The 15,407-nt window shown below is 46.0% G+C and overlaps 1 long non-coding RNA gene and 1 pseudogene across 1 annotated transcript; both read left to right on the top strand.

Moving 5' to 3' along the window:
- LOC124022129 overlaps positions 1–15,030 on the top strand; it is a 24,407-nt pseudogene extending 9,377 nt beyond the window's left edge.
- On the top strand, positions 7,109–7,697 carry LOC124022130. The gene is made up of 2 exons (XR_006836349.1): positions 7,109–7,183; positions 7,284–7,697. It is a non-coding gene; the product is annotated as an uncharacterized LOC124022130 (long non-coding RNA).
- Positions 15,031–15,407: the final 377 nt, after the last annotated feature.

The following is a 15,407-nucleotide window of genomic DNA, read 5'->3' as shown; positions in this document are numbered from 1 at the left end:
CTCTCCCTGTAGTAAGGAGCTGTAGTAATGTTTGTCCCTCTCCTCTCCCTGTAGTAGGAGCTGTAGTAATGTTTGTCCCTCTCCTGTAGTAAGGAGCTGACAGCAGATGCCAGGGAGCTGAAGGGGGAGCTGTACTGTCTGCCCTGCCATGATAAGATGGGGGTGCCGATCTTTGGGCGCCTGCAGGAGGCCCATCGAGGGACGCGTGGTCAACGCCATGGGCAAGCAGTGGCACGTCGAGGTGTGTGCTCCCAAATGACATGATGGGATCTAGTGGTATTTTACACATATTTGGACTCAAATGTAACGGGTTAGTCAGATGTTTGTTGAGTAAGCTTTTACAAAGAAATGATATGTTACATTTGTATAATTTCCTTTGTGTTCAGTGAAGAGCGTATGTTTGATTCACCATAGTGTGAGTAACTCTATCTGCTCTCATCCTGTGACACCTTTTTTTCCTTCCAACACATTCCTTTATTCTTTCTACATCCTCATCTTTGTGGCTTCTTTTATCCCTCCCTTATACTCCTCCCCCTCCCTTATCCTCCTCCCCCTCCCTTATCCTCCTCCCCCTCCCTTATCCTCCTCCCCCCTCCCTTATCCTCCCCCCCTCCCTTATCCTCCTCCCCCCTCCCTTATCCTTCTCCTCCCTCCCTCATCCTCTCCCCCCCCCCCCTTTCCTTCTCCCTCCCCCTCCTCCTCTCCCAGCATTTTGGGTGTAGTGTATGTGAGCGATCGTTCCAGGGCCATCCCTACTATGAATGTAAGGGCTATGCCTACTGCGAGTGGCACTTTAACATGGTGAGAAGGTGTTATGTCCCAAATGGCAGTAGTCCCTATGTAGTGTACTAAGTTTTAACCAGAGCCCATAGTGTTCTGGTCAGAGTTAGGCCCTATGTAGGGAATAGGGTGCCATTTGGGACACATACAAGGAGAAAGGAGGTCTTTCTCCTCCCGCACATATAAACTGCACTACAGGAAACATTGCATAGCTAGCTACACAACGACACTCTTCAGCCACAAACACCTGTCATATGTCAATAGAAACAAGAGGCACACCGTTACCATATTCACAGATAAGTTCTTCTTACCCAGAAATACATGGGTGTGGGTGTCTAAACACATGCACAATCACTCACAACTTTACAGTACTGATGAATACACGACAAGTAGTCTACAGTGCCTGGCCTGCCTGCAGTTGACATTCTCTCCACTAGAGGCCACTGTTCAGCTGCCTGTCCTGAATGACTGCTGTGTGTGTCATGCATCTTTCTGACCAAGCCCCGTTGAGTTACTTTGGCCAGTTGTATTCATAAAGCTCTCAGGGTAGGGCTGATATAGGGTTAGCTTAGTCTTTAAAGGTCCCAAACAGTCATTCTGATTCCCATGTAAAATAGCATTTTGAGTGACTAAAATATCACCCATAATATTTGTTTTGGATAGAAATGCTCAATGTGAGGGAAAAGTACTCTCTCTCTAACTACCAGGAAGTTTGAAAAGACAGGCTGAGTGGGAACTTATTCTTGTGAGCGCTTCTTGACTGACAGCTCTCTGAAACCCCGACGTCAAACAACTTGGATACAGTGTTGCAGTAAAATCATCTCAAGCAAATGTGGTGATAAACAACGCAACTCAAACATTGAAATTGCATCAATATCATTTTTAAAAACTCTCCCATTTGGAATGTCTGTTATGATGTGGTTCACATGACAACGGTGTCTGAGTTTCTAACAACCCCATTTCATGCTGGCTGAAGACCTAGTAACTAGATAACACCAGACACAGATGAAGACCTAGCTAACACCAGACACAGATGAAGACCTAGCTAACACCAGACACAGATGAAGACCTAGCTAACACCAGACACAGATGAAGACCCAGCTAGCACCAGACACAGATGAAGACCTAGCTAACACCAGACACAGATGAAGACCCAGCTAATCAGTAACTAGCTAACACCAGACACAGATGAAGACCCAGCTAACACCAGACACAGATGAGGACCTAGCTAACCAGTAACTAGATAACACCAGACACAGATGAAGACCCAGCTAGCACCAGACACAGATGAAGACCTAGCTAACCAGTAACTAGCTAACACCAGACACAATGAAGACCTAGCTAACACCAGACACAGATGAAGACCCAGCTAACACCAGACACAGATGAAGACCTAGCTAACCAGTAACTAGCTAACACCAGACACAGATGAAGACCCAGCTAACCAGTAACTAGCTAGCACCAGACACAGATGAAGACCCAGCTAACACCAGACACAGATGAAGACCTAGCTAACACCAGACACAGATGAAGACCTAGCTAACCAGTAACTAGCTAACACCAGACACAGATGAAGACCTAGCTAACCAGTAACTAGCTAACACCAGACACAATGAAGACCTAGCTAACACCAGACACAGATGAAGACCCAGCTAACACCAGACACAGATGAAGACCTAGCTAACACCAGACACAGATGAAGACCTAGCTAACCAGTAACTAGATAACACCAGACACAGATGAAGACCTAGCTAACCAGTAACTAGATAACACCAGACACAGATGAAGACCTAGCTAACCAGTAACTAGCTAACACCAGACACGGATGAAGACCCAGCTAACACCAGACACAGATGAAGACCTAGCTAACACCAGACACAGATGAAGACCTAGCTAACACCAGACACAGATGAAGACCTAGCTAACCAGTAACTAGATAACACCAGACACAGATGAAGACCTAGCTAACCAGTAACTAGATAACACCAGACACAGATGAAGACCTAGCTAACCAGTAACTAGCTAACACCAGACACGGATGAAGACCCAGCTAACACCAGACACAGATGAAGACCTAGCTAACCAGTAATTAGCTAACACCAGACACGGATGAAGACCCAGCTAACACCAGACACAGATGAAGACCTAGCTAACACCAGATACAGATGAAGACCTAGCTAACCAGTAACTAGCTAACACCAGACACAATGAAGACCTAGCTAACACCAGACACAGATGAAGACCCAGCTAACACCAGACACAGATGAAGACCTAGCTAACCAGTAACTAGCTAACACCAGACACAGATGAAGACCCAGCTAACCAGTAACTAGCTAGCACCAGACACAGATGAAGACCCAGCTAACACCAGACACAGATGAAGACCTAGCTAACACCAGACACAGATGAAGACCTAGCTAACCAGTAACTAGCTAACACCAGACACAGATGAAGACCTAGCTAACCAGTAACTAGCTAACACCAGACACAATGAAGACCTAGCTAACACCAGACACAGATGAAGACCCAGCTAACACCAGACACAGATGAAGACCTAGCTAACACCAGACACAGATGAAGACCTAGCTAACCAGACACAGATAACTAGATAACACCAGACACAGATGAAGACCTAGCTAACCAGTAACTAGATAACACCAGACACAGATGAAGACCTAGCTAACCAGTAACTAGCTAACACCAGACACGGATGAAGACCCAGCTAACACCAGACACAGATGAAGACCTAGCTAACACCAGACACAGATGAAGACCTAGCTAACACCAGACACAAATGAAGACCTAGCTAACCAGTAACTAGATAACACCAGACACAGATGAAGACCTAGCTAACCAGTAACTAGATAACACCAGACACAGATGAAGACCTAGCTAACCAGTAACTAGCTAACACCAGACACGGATGAAGACCCAGCTAACACCAGACACAGATGAAGACCTAGCTAACCAGTAACTAGCTAACACCAGACACGGATGAAGACCCAGCTAACACCAGACACAGATGAAGACCTAGCTAACACCAGATACAGATGAAGACCTAGCTAACCAGTAACTAGCTAACACCAGACACGGATGAAGACCCAGCTAACACCAGACACAGATGAAGACCTAGCTAACACCAGATACAGATGAAGACCTAGCTAACACCAGATACAGATGAAGACCTAGCTAACACCAGACACAGATGAAGACCTAGCTAACCAGTAACACAGATAACACCAGACACAGATGAGGACCTAGCTAACCAGTAACTAGATAACACCAGACACAGATGAAGACCCAGCTAGCACCAGACACAGATGAAGACCTAGCTAACCAGTAACTAGCTAACACCAGACACAATGAAGACCTAGCTAACACCAGACACAGATGAAGACCCAGCTAACACCAGACACAGATGAAGACCTAGCTAACCAGTAACTAGCTAACACCAGACACAGATGAAGACCCAGCTAACCAGTAACTAGCTAGCACCAGACACAGATGAAGACCCAGCTAACACCAGACACAGTTGAAGACCTAGCTAACACCAGACACAGATGAAGACCTAGCTAACCAGTAACTAGCTAACACCAGACACAGATGAAGACCTAGCTAACCAGTAACTAGCTAACACCAGACACAATGAAGACCTAGCTAACACCAGACACAGATGAAGACCCAGCTAACACCAGACACAGATGAAGACCTAGCTAACCAGTAACTAGCTAACACCAGACACAGATGAAGACCTAGCTAACCAGTAACTAGCTAACACCAGACACAATGAAGACCCAGCTAACACCAGACACAGATGAAGACCCAGCTAACACCAGACACAGATGAAGACCTAGCTAACACCAGACACAGATGAAGACCTAGCTAACCAGTAACTAGATAACACCAGACACAGATGAAGACCTAGCTAACCAGTAACTAGATAACACCAGACACAGATGAAGACCTAGCTAACCAGTAACTAGATAACACCAGACACAGATGAAGACCTAGCTAACCAGTAACTAGCTAACACCAGACACGGATGAAGACCCAGCTAACACCAGACACAGATGAAGACCTAGCTAACACCAGACACAGATGAAGACCTAGCTAACCAGTAACTAGATAACACCAGACACAGATGAAGACCTAGCTAACCAGTAACTAGATGACACAGATGAAGACCTAGCTAACCAGTAACTAGCTAACACCAGACACGGATGAAGACCCAGCTGAAGACCTAGCTAACCAGTAACTAGATAACACCAGACACGGATGAAGACCCAGCTAACACCAGACACAGATGAAGACCTAGCTAACACCAGATACAGATGAAGACCTAGCTAACCAGTAACTAGCTAACACCAGACACGGATGAAGACCCAGCTAACACCAGACACAGATGAAGACCTAGCTAACACCAGATACAGATGAAGACCTAGCTAACACCAGATACAGATGAAGACCTAGCTAACACCAGACACAGATGAAGACCTAGCTAACCAGTAACACAGATAACACCAGACACAGATGAAGACCTAGCTAACTAGTAACTAGATAACACCAGACACAGATGAAGACCTAGCTAACACCAGACACAGATGAAGACCCAGCTAGCACCAGACACAGATGAAGACCCAGCTAATCAGTAACTAGCTAACACCAGACACAGATGAAGACCTAGCTAACACCAGACACAGATGAAGACCTAGCTAACCAGTAACTAGCTAACACCAGACACGGATGAAGACCCAGCTAGCACCAGACACAGATGAAGACCTAGCTAGCACCAGACACAGATGAAGACCCAGCTAACCAGTAACTAGCTAGCACCAGACACAGATGAAGACCTAGCTAACACCAGACACAGATGAAGACCTAGCTAACACCAGACACAGATGAAGACCTAGCTAACCAGTAACTAGCTAACACCAGACACAGATGAAGACCCAGCTAACACCAGACACAGATGAAGACCTAGCTAACCAGTAACTAGCTAACACCAGACACAGATGAAGACCCAGCTAACCAGTAACTAGATAACACCAGACACAGATGAAGACCTAGCTAACACCAGACACAGATGAAGACCCAGCTAACCAGTAACTAGCTAGCACCAGACACAGATGAAGACCCAGCTAGCACCAGACACAGATGAAGACCCAGCTAACCAGTAACTAGCTAGCACCAGACACAGATGAAGACCAGCTAACCAGTAACTAGATAACACTAGACACAGATGAAGACCCAGCTAACCAGTAACTAGATAACACCAGACAGATGAAGACCTAGCTAACACCAGACACAGATGAAGACCCAGCTAACACCAGACACAGATGAAGACCCAGCTAACACCAGACACGGATGAAGACCTAGCTAACCAGTAACTAGCTAACACCAGACAGATGAAAGGGGACATAAGTGTCTTTACCATAGATGAATAGTGTAAACTTTTAATTATATTTGATGACATCCTACAGTCAAATTTTGGCACCAGTAGAGTAGCTGTATAAACCACACCCCTCCACAAACACGCCTTCTCTCCGATGTTGATTACAAAGCGGTACTTATTTAAATTAGGTAAGAGAATATCATGTTACCATTGGTGTATTAAAATGAGTTAGAGTGATGTCACCCTATATGTAACAATGAATCCAAGTGTTTGACATGGGGGACCAGTAGCTTTATGACTTTATCAATGTAAGAGCAATGGTCATTATTCATACTTTAACCTGGTTTCATTCAAATATCATCCAGTTTTATGAAAAACATTTTTTTTGACTGTTCATGACCTTTAAGATCATAATGAATAACATATGTACAGGTAGATCACCTGATCCTAGATCAGCACTCCTACACTGATACTCTTTGTGAATACGTGCCCTGATGGCAGCTGACTAGAGTTAGCAAAGTTAGCTAACTTAACTGCTTGTGCCTGTGAGTAGAGTTAGCAATATGCTAACGCCTGTGTAGTGGTGTCTGCCTGTGACGAGAGTTAGCTATTAGCCATGCTAACTTGGGATGCTACTTCCCTGTGACTAATGTTAGCCATTAGCCATGCTAACATGTGTTGTTGCCTGGTACTACAGTTAGCCATTAGCCATGCTAACATGTGATGTTGCCTGGTACTACAGTTAGCCATGCTAACATGTGATGTTGCCTGTGTTTGCAGCATTTTGTGTGTGCTAAGTGTGAGAAGCCGTTCCTTGGACACCGCCACTATGAGAGGAAGGGTCTGGCCTACTGTGAGACCCACTACAACCAGGTAATACAGCTATGATCTAACTGAGACCCACTACAACCAGGTAATAAAGCTATGATCTGACTGAGACCCACTACAACTGAGACCCACTACAACCAGGTAATAAAGCTATGATCTGACTGTGAGACCCACTACAACCAGGTAATAAAGCTATGATCTGACTGAGACCCACTACAACCAGGTAATAAAGCTATGATCTGACTGAGACCCCCAACTACAATCTGAGACCCACTACAACCAGGTAATAAAGCTATGATCTGACTGTGAGACCCACTACAACCAGGTAATAAAGCTATGATCTGACTGTGAGACCCACTACAACCAGGTAATAAAGCTATAATCTGACTGTGAGACCCACTACAACCAGGTAATAAAGATATGATCTGACTGAGACCCACTACAACCAGGTAATAAAGCTATGATCTGACTGTGAGACCCACTATAACCAGGTAATAAAGCTATGATCTGACTGTGAGACTCACTACAACCAGGTAATGAAGCTATGATCTGACTGTGAGACCCACTACAACCAGGTAATAAAGCTATAATCTGACTGAGACCCACTACAACTAGGTAATAAAGCTATGATCTGACTGAGACCCACTACAACCAGGTAATAAAGCTATAATCTGACTGAGACCCACTACAACTAAGTCGCTCTGGATAAGAGCGTCTGCTAAATGACTTAAATGTAAATGTAAATGTAATAAAGCTATAATCTGACTGTGAGACCCACTACAACCAGGTAAATGGTACCCTATTCCCTATGTAATGCACTATGTTTGACAGGTCCCATGGGGCTCATGTCCACAAACGTTCATGGGTTAGGGGTTGCTGAGTAACACATGGGTTAGGGGTTGCTGAGTAACACATGGGTTAGGGGTTGCTGAGTAACACATGGGTTAGGGGTTGCTGAGTAACACATGGGTTATGGGGTTGCTGAGTAACACATGGGTTAGGGGTTGCTGAGTAACACATGGGTTAGGGGTTGCTGAGTAACACATGGGTTAGGGGTTGCACAGTAACACATGGGTTAGGGGTTGCTGAGTAACACATGGGTTAGGGGTTGCTGAGTAACACATGGGTTAGGGGTTGCTGAGTAACACATGGGTTAGGGGTTGCTGAGTAACACATGGGTTAGGGGTTGCTGAGTAACACATGGGTTAGGGGTTGCTGAGTAACACATGGGTTAGGGGTTGCTGAGTAACACATGGGTTAGGGGTTGCTGAGTAACACATGGGTTAGGGGTTGCTGAGTAACACATGGGTTAGGGGTTGCTGAGTAACACATGGGTTAGGGGTTGCTGAGTAACACATGGGTTAGGGGTTGCTGAGTAACACATGGGTTAGGGGTTGCTGAGTAACACATGGGTTAGGGGTTGCTGAGTAACACATGGGTTAGGGGTTGCTGAGTAACACATGGGTTAGGGGTTGCTGAGTAACACATGGGTTAGGGGTTGCTGAGTAACACATGGGTTAGGGGTTGCTGAGTAACACATGGGTTAGGGGTTGCTGAGTAACACATGGGTTAGGGGTTGCTGAGTAACACATGGGTTAGGGGTTGCTGAGTAACACATGGGTTAGGGGTTGCTGAGTAACACATGGGTTAGGGGTTGCTGAGTAACACATGGGTTAGGGGTTGCTGAGTAACACATGGGTTAGGGGTTGCTGAGTAACACATGGGTTAGGGGTTGCTGAGTAACACATGGGTTAGGGGTTGCTGAGTAACACATGGGTTAGGGGTTGCTGAGTAACACATGGGTTAGGGGTTGCTGAGTAACACATGGGTTAGGGGTTGCTGAGTAACACATGGGTTAGGGGTTGCTGAGTAACACATGGGTTAGGGGTTGCTGAGTAACACATGGGTTAGGGGTTGCTGAGTAACACATGGGTTAGGGGTTGCTGAGTAACACATGGGTTAGGGGTTGCTGAGTAACACATGGGTTATGGGTTAGGGGTTGCTGAGTAACACATGGGTTAGGGGTTGCTGAGTAACACATGGGTTAGGGGTTGCTGAGTAACACATGGGTTAGGGGTTGCTGAGTAACACATGGGTTAGGGGTTGCTGAGTAACACATGGGTTAGGGGTTGCTGAGTAACACATGGGTTAGGGGTTGCTGAGTAACACATGGGTTAGGGGTTGCTGAGTAACACATGGGTTAGGGGTTGCTGAGTAACACATGGGTTAGGGGTTGCTGAGTAACACATGGGTTAGGGGTTGCTGAGTAACACATGGGTTAGGGGTTGCTGAGTAACACATGGGTTAGGGGTTGCTGAGTAACACATGGGTTAGGGGTTGCTGAGTAACACATGGGTTAGGGGTTGCTGAGTAACACATGGGTTAGGGGTTGCTGAGTAACACATGGGTTAGGGGTTGCTGAGTAACACATGGGTTAGGGGTTGCTGAGTAACACATGGGTTGAGTAACACATGGGTTAACACATGGGTTAGGGGTTGCTGAGTAACACATGGGTTAGGGGTTGCTGAGTAACACATGGGTTAGGGGTTGCTGAGTAACACATGGGTTAGGGGTTGCTGAGTAACACATGGGTTAGGGGTTGCTGAGTAACACATGGGTTAGGGGTTGCTGAGTAACACATGGGTTAGGGGTTGCTGAGTAACACATGGGTTAGGGGTTGCTGAGTAACACATGGGTTAGGGGTTGCTGAGTAACACAGTTATTGCATGTTGTTCTGGCTGGCACTGACTGAAATGTAAAGTTTGATAATGGTTAAATCAAGTCGTGTATGTTTGGTGAATGAAATGCTCATCTCTGCCCGTGTCTCAACCCTCCAGCTCTTTGGTGATGTGTGCTACCACTGCAACAGAGTGATTGAAGGTTGCTGAGTAAGCATCAACTGTGTTTTCATTTTGAATTAATTGTTTTGGAACCATCTAAAGCCATAATGGACTTTCTGTTGTTCACTGTAGTGGTTTCAGCCCTGAACAAAGCATGGTGTGTGAACTGTTTCTCCTGCGCCACCTGCAACACCAAGCTCACCCTCAAGTATGTTATTATTACGTTATTATATATCATGGGTTAGCGGTATTATACTGTGCTCTTTCCTAACCCTTTAGCTCTTCCTGTCTGTCATTGTCCTGCCTTCCTCTCAATCTGTGTCTGAGTAACCAAATGACACCCTATTCCCTATAAAGTACTGTGTTTTCTCTAACCTTCTATTGGACACAATCTGTTTTTTCCTCTTATTAGCTCTAGTCTTCTTACTTCTCCACCCTGTGCTTTTTCCATCCTCTGTTTTCTCTTCTCTCTCTCCCTCTGGTTTCTCTTCTCTCTCTCCCTCTGGTTTCTCTTCTCTCTCTCTACCTCTGGTTTCTCTTCTCTCTCTCTCCCTCTGTTTTCTCTTCTCTCTCTCTCCCTCTGTTTTCTCTTCTCTCTCTCCCTCTGGTTTCTCTTCTCTCTCTCCCTCTGGTTTCTCTTCTCTCTCTCTACCTCTGGTTTCTCTTCTCTCTCTCTACCTCTGGTTTCTCTTCTCTCTCTCTCCCTCTGTTTTCTCTTCTCTCTCTCCCTCTGGTTTCTCTTCTCTCTCTCCCTCTGTTTTCTCTTCTCTCTCTCCCTCTGGTTTCTCTTCTCTCTCTCCCTCTGGTTTCTCTTCTCTCTCTCTACCTCTGGTTTCTCTTCTCTCTCTCTACCTCTGGTTTCTCTTCTCTCTCTCTCCCCCTCTGGTTTATCTTCTCTCGCTCTCTCTCTCCCCCTCTGGTTTCTCTTCTCTCTCTCTCTCTCTCTCTCTCTCTCTCTCTCTCTCTCTCTCTCTCTCTCTCTCTCTCTCTCTCTCTCTCTCTCTCTCTCTCTCTCTCTCTTCTCTCTCTCTCTCCCCCCTCTGGTTTCTCTTCTCTCTCTCGCTCTCTCTCTCTCTCTCTCTCCCCTCTGGTTTCTCTTCTCTCTCTCTCGTTTCTCTCTCTCTCTCTCTCCCCCTCTGGTTTCTCTTCTCTCTCTCGCTCTCTCTCTCTCTCTCTCTCTCTCTCTCTCTCTCTCTCTCTCTCTCTCTCTCTCTCTCTCCCTCTGGTTTCTCTTCTCTCTCTCTCTCCCCCTCTGGTTTCTCTTCTCTCTCTCGCTCTCTCTCTCTCTCTCCCCCTCTGGTTTCTCTTCTCTCTCTCGCTCTCTCTCTCTCTCTCTCTCTCTCTCTCTCTCTCTCTCTCTCTCTCTCTCTCTCTCTCTCTCTCTCTCTCTCTCTCCCTCTGGTTTCTCTTCTCTCTCTCCCTCTGGTTTCTCTTCTCTCTCTCCCTCTGGTTTCTCTTCTCTCTCTCTCCCCCTCTGGTTTCTCTTCTCTCTCTCTCTCCCCCCTCTGGGTTCTCCTCTCTCTCTCTCCCCCTCTGGGTTCTCCTCTCTCTCTCTCCCCCTCTGGGTTCTCCTCTCTCTCTCTCTCCCCCTCTGGGTTCTCTTCTCTCTCTCTCTCCCCCTCTGGGTTCTCTTCTCTCTCTCTCTCCCCCTCTGGGTTCTCTTCTCTCTCTCTCCCCCTCTGGGTTCTCTTCTCTCTCTCTCCCCCTCTGGGTTCTCTTCTCTCTCTCTCTCTCCCCCTCTGGGTTCTCTTCTCTCTCTCTCTCTCTCTCTCTCTCTCTCTCTCCCCCTCTGGGTTCTCTTCTCTCTCTCTCTCTCTCTCTCTCCCCCCTCTGGGTTCTCTTCTCTCTCTCTCTCTCTCCCCCTCTGGGTTCTCTTCTCTCTCTCTCTCTCTCCCCCTCTGGGTTCTCTTCTCTCTCTCTCTCTCCCCCCTCTGGGTTCTCTTCTCTCCCCCCTCTGGGTTCTCTTCTCCCCCCCCTCTGGTTTCTCTTCTCTCTCTATTCTCTCCCTGTGGTGTAACAGAGACAAGTTTGTAGAGGTAGATCTGAAGCCTGTATGTAAGCACTGTTACGAGCGGATGCCTGAGGAGCTGAAACGCAGACTGGCCCGACGCGAGAGGGACGCCTCAAAAGACCGCAAAAAGAAACCTGTTATCTGTCTGTAGACTTTTCCAGTCCTCTTCCTGTCATCTTCACTATCCTCCTCTCGCTCATTTCCATCCATGGGTTAGTAATTCCACTACCTGTCATCTTCACTATCCTCCATTTCCATCCATGGGTTAGTAATTCCACTTCCTGTCATCTTCACTATCCTCCATTTCCATCCATGGGTTAGTAATTCCACTTCCTGTCATCTTCACTATCCTCCTCTCGCTCATTTCCATCCATGGGTTAGTAATTCCACTACCTGTCATCTTCACTATCCTCCATTTACATTTACATTTACATTTAAGTCATTTAGCAGACGCTCTTATCCAGAGCGACTTACAAATTGGTGCATTCACCTTATGACATTTCCATCCATGGGTTAGTAATTCCACTTCCTGTCATCTTCACTATCCTCCATTTCCATCCATGGGTTAGTAATTCCACTTCCTGTCATCTTCACTATCCTCCATTTCCATCCATGGGTTAGTAATTCCACTTCCTGTCATCTTCACTATCCTCCTCTCGCTCATTTCCATCCATGGGTTAGTAATTACACTACCTGTCATCTTCACGATCCTCCATTTCCATCCATGGGTTAGTAATTCCACTACCTGTCATCTTCACTATCCTTTCATTTCCATCCATGGGTTAGTAATTCCACTTCCTGTCATCTTCACTATCCTCCATTTCCATCCATGGGTTAGTAATTCCACGTCCTGTCATCTTCACTATCCTCCATTTCCATCCATGGGTTAGTAATTCCACTTCCTGTCATCTTCACTATCCTCCATTTCCATCCATGGGTTAGTAATTCCACTTCCTGTCATCTTCACTATCCTCCATTTCCATCCATGGGTTAGTAATTCCACTTCCTGTCATCTTCACTATCCTCCATTTCCATCCATGGGTTAGTAATTCCACTTCCTGTCATCTTCACTATCCTCCATTTCCATCCATGGGTTAGTAATTCCACTTCCTGTCATCTTCACTATCCTCCATTTCCATCCATGGGTTAGTAATTCCACTTCCTGTTAGCTTCACTATCCTCCATTTCCATCCATGGGTTAGTAATTCCACTTCCTGTCATCTTCACTATCCTCCATTTCCATCCATGGGTTAGTAATTCCACTTCCTGTCATCTTCACTATCCTCCATTTCCATCCATGGGTTAGTAATTCCACTTCCTGTCATCTTCACTATCCTCCATTTCCATCCATGGGTTAGTAATTCCACTTCCTGTCATCTTCACTATCCTCCATTTCCATCCATGGGTTAGTAATTCCACTTCCTGTCATCTTCACTATCCTCCATTTCCATCCATGGGTTAGTAATTCCACTTCCTGTCATCTTCACTATCCTCCATTTCCATCCATGGGTTAGTAATTCCACTTCCTGTCATCTTCACTATCCTCCATTTCCATCCATGGGTTAGTAATTCCACTTCCTGTCATCTTCACTATCCTCCATTTCCATCCATGGGTTAGTAATTCCACTTCCTGTCATCTTCACTATCCTCCATTTCCATCCATGGGTTAGTAATTCCACTTCCTGTCATCTTCACTATCCTCCATTTCCATCCATGGGTTAGTAATTCCACTTCCTGTCATCTTCACTATCCTCCATTTCCATCCATGGGTTAGTAATTCCACTTCCTGTCATCTTCACTATCCTCCATTTCCATCCATGGGTTAGTAATTCCACTTCCTGTCATCTTCATTTAGCTTTTCCTCTTATTGTCTTTCCTTTTTGTTGATGTTTTCTCCTCCAGTTTCCATGATCTGTTCTGTCATGTTCTCCTGTTATGTGACAATGGATTGCGTCCCAAATGACAACCTGTGGGCCCTGGTCCAACGTAGTGCACTACCCCAGTGGGCCCTGGTCCAACGTAGTACACTACCCCTGTGGGCCCTGGTCCAACGTAGTGCACTACCCCTGTGGGCCCTGGTCCAACGTAGTTCACTACCCCTGTGGGCCCTGGTCCAACGTAGTTCACTACCCCTGTGGGCCCTGGTCCAACGTAGTTCACTACCCCTGTGGGCCCTGGTCCAACGTAGTTCACTACCCCTGTGGGCCCTGGTCCAACGTAGTGCACTACCCCTGTGGGCCCTGGTCCAACGTAGTGCACTACCCCAGTGGGCCCTGGTCCAACGTAGTGCACTACCCCAGTGGGCCCTGGTCCAACGTAGTGCACTACCCCAGTGGGCCCTGGTCCAACGTAGTGCACTACCCCAGTGGGCCCTGGTCCAACGTAGTGCACTACCCCAGTGGGCCCTGGTCCAACGTAGTGCACTACCCCAGTGGGCCCTGGTCCAACGTAGTGCACTACCCCAGTGGGCCCTGGTCCAACGTAGTGCACTATAAAGGGAACAGGGTGTAATTTGGGACATACTCATTGTGATGGAAGGTATAATGTGTCATCTTCCACATACAATATGATATGGAGGTCATTTCCCTTAAAAATGAAATATTTAGTGTTGGTTCCACTTCAGTACATCTGACTGTATTTCTGTCCTGTGTGATCGTAGTGTAACTTGCTAAGGATAGAAACCTGCATGTGCTGCTGTTCATGAGAATAGAAAAAATATATATATATATATATATATATATATATATATATATATATATATATATATATATATATATATATATATATATATATATTATTTGTAAAGCTCATTTCATACACAATGGAGCCCAAAATGCATTACAAAAATACTGACTGTGTCTCCCCTGTCCTCTGTTGACAGGAACAAGTTTGTGGAGTTTGACATGAAGCCTGTGTGTAAGAAATGTTATGAGAAGTTTCCTCTGGAACTGAAGAAGAGACTGAAGAAACTGGCTGAGACTGTCGGACGCAAGTAGACCTCCGAGTCCCAAGGGGGCGACACTCAACAACATGTCCAGTAGCTTTCCCAAAGTCCCAGAAACTCTGGAACATTCCCTGACTTTCCCGAATGTCCTGCTTATTCCCTATTGATTCTGGGGATCTTCCATTTCGGGGGTTTCTAGAAACCTGGGATTTTAAGAAAGTTACTGGAGGTTTGCAGCCCCTACGAGCAACGCTGAACCCTGTATTAACCTTAACAAGTGCCCAAATTAGTCAAAGGAATTGTATAAACGTGTCAGATTTAGACTCAAAATCCTGTCTGTTCCATTATTTTAGTATTTGACGTCCTCCGGTACTCAGTATAACGTGTTAATCTTTTCTCACTTTTTAATTGATTATTTTTGTGCACGTGGCTTTTGCATGTGGAGCTGTTTTTCAGATGTCCAGAGTCTTAATCAAACAATATAGAACCTCATTCTGCCTGACAATGACCTATGAAAGCATGGAGGGTGAAAAACGATGGGTGAAATGCATTTAGACATTGTTAAGCGATAATACATATAACTGAGCTGATGTGGTTTGGCCGCGAGCGGAC

The sequence above is a fragment of the Oncorhynchus gorbuscha genome, unplaced genomic scaffold, assembly GCF_021184085.1.
Source record: "Oncorhynchus gorbuscha isolate QuinsamMale2020 ecotype Even-year unplaced genomic scaffold, OgorEven_v1.0 Un_scaffold_1303, whole genome shotgun sequence".
In the NCBI taxonomy this organism is placed as follows: Eukaryota; Metazoa; Chordata; class Actinopteri; order Salmoniformes; family Salmonidae; genus Oncorhynchus; species Oncorhynchus gorbuscha.
The sequence above is the reverse complement of the archived record's forward strand: the minus strand, read 5'-3'. Positions and strand labels throughout refer to the sequence as shown.